Source organism: Orycteropus afer, unplaced genomic scaffold, assembly GCF_000298275.1.
Source record: "Orycteropus afer afer isolate SDZICR_OR568_19922 unplaced genomic scaffold, OryAfe1.0 scaffold00129, whole genome shotgun sequence".
NCBI lineage: Eukaryota > Metazoa > Chordata > Mammalia > Tubulidentata > Orycteropodidae > Orycteropus > Orycteropus afer.
In genome coordinates, this window is record NW_006921716.1 from 2,869,850 (window position 1) to 2,871,652 (window position 1,803).

A 1,803-nucleotide genomic window follows, 5' to 3' on the forward strand; every position below is an offset into this window, starting at 1 on the left:
GTGGCAAAGTGGAACTCCCTCTTCAATGACAACTATAGTTCTTTTCTGATTTCAGAGGAGGTGGTGGCAATGTGGAAAACACTGGATCTTTTCCTTGGGAATGGGTTGTGATATGATAGATGCCAGCCACACACACAACCACTGTCTTTTACCCTTCTATTTCTGAAGACAAAGCAGAAAATAATCTCTTTGAAGATAAGAAACCTAATCCACTGCTGGAGAGTCATTTGGACTCATAGTGACTCTATAGGACAGAGTAGACTTTCCAGAACTAATCTTTACTGAAGCAGACTGTCACGTCTCTCAGAAGAGGTGCTAAGTTCAAACATCTAACCTGTCTGGCAGCTGAGCACTTTAACCACTGAAGTACCAGGGCTTCTTCTCTTGGAAGATACTTGATGACAATTCAGAAAACAGAAATATATGCCTCCAATTAATTGTGCTTTTGATATTCTGGGTCTGTTTCAGCTGCTGAATTAGTTGATAGATGCATTCATCCCTAAAGACAAGTGAATCCATTTCCTTTGAGAAAGCCCACTTTATTCTTGGGAGTAAGATGAGCCACTCAAACGGAAAAGGCACAAGAACTGTGAGGTCAGGTCATCTGGGATTACTTTCTTAGGAAGGAAATTTCACAAATGAAATCTTCCAAGCAAATGAAACAAAACTTTCCAACGTACCCCTCAATCACTGTGTTGTCTGTTAGCAGGATGGTCTTATTCTTGACCTTGGGTTTGCCACATTTCAGGATGAGTTCCTGGACAGGGTCCAGATTTTGAAATCCCATGTTACATAGGTTCCACTGTACACACCATTTTCAGGGGTACAGGAGTCACTTTGACAAAGGCATTATTGAGAATCTTCCTCAGGCAAAGCCTGGCAATGGTTTTATGCTCCAAAAAACTCACCCTATTAATCCATTGGATGCATACTGCAAAGGCCAAGGAATGTCCATCTGGTGCTTCCAAGTCATGAGGTTTCACTTCATCTCATGTGCACCCATGATTCCAGTCACTTAAACCTGAAACTTATTATCCCTGTGCTCTGAGTATTCAGAAGTACCTCCTTTGTCTGGGTGAGTTTGAGGAGTTGATAAGCCTTCCTCTTTTCAGGAGATTTTCTGGAACCCAAGGAATTTTTTTTTTCTTAGCTTTTTCTCTGCTATCTTTCTAGTCAGAATTCTTATAAATAAATGGGAAGCTATGTAAAAGCAAAGTATTGTGGCTGTTAACATAATTAACATTCTAACCACAAAAAGCAAACTCACTGCCGTTGAGTAGATTCAACTCACAGCGACCCCTCCTTGGGTTCCCAAGACATTATCCCTATAGAAGTAGATTGCCCAACCTTCCTTCCGAGGAGTGGCAGGTAGGTTTGAACCATCAGCCTTCTGGTTAGCAGTCAAATACCTTAGGTACTATGCCAAAATATCTTTGACTCTGAAAATGTGCAAGATAATGCAAAATCTAAATATGCCATTTTTTTCTCAAGTCTAAATTCTAGCACTTTCAAAGATTTGAAATCCTGGTAAAGTTTCAAAACATGGAAGAAAATTTCAAGAGAAGTAACAAATTCTATAGGGATTTCTCTACACAATATCTTGATCTACCAAATTTCTATTGAAAAAGTTTGTTTGTAAATATAAATATATAAACATATATATATGTTAAACTAAATCACTACAGTTTAAAAAGAAGAGAAAAACAAATATGTATAGGGCCAAGAGGTGTGGTTGGGACAGATATAGAAGCTAAGCTATCTATGATATATTTTGTTTTATATGTTGGAGTTGTATAAATATTT

At 38.3% G+C, this 1,803-nt stretch overlaps 1 pseudogene; it reads right to left on the reverse strand.

Annotated features, from left to right (window-relative positions):
- Window positions 1-354: 354 nt before the first annotated feature.
- LOC122150362 overlaps window positions 355-1,803 on the reverse strand; it is a 2,543-nt pseudogene continuing 1,094 nt past the window's right edge.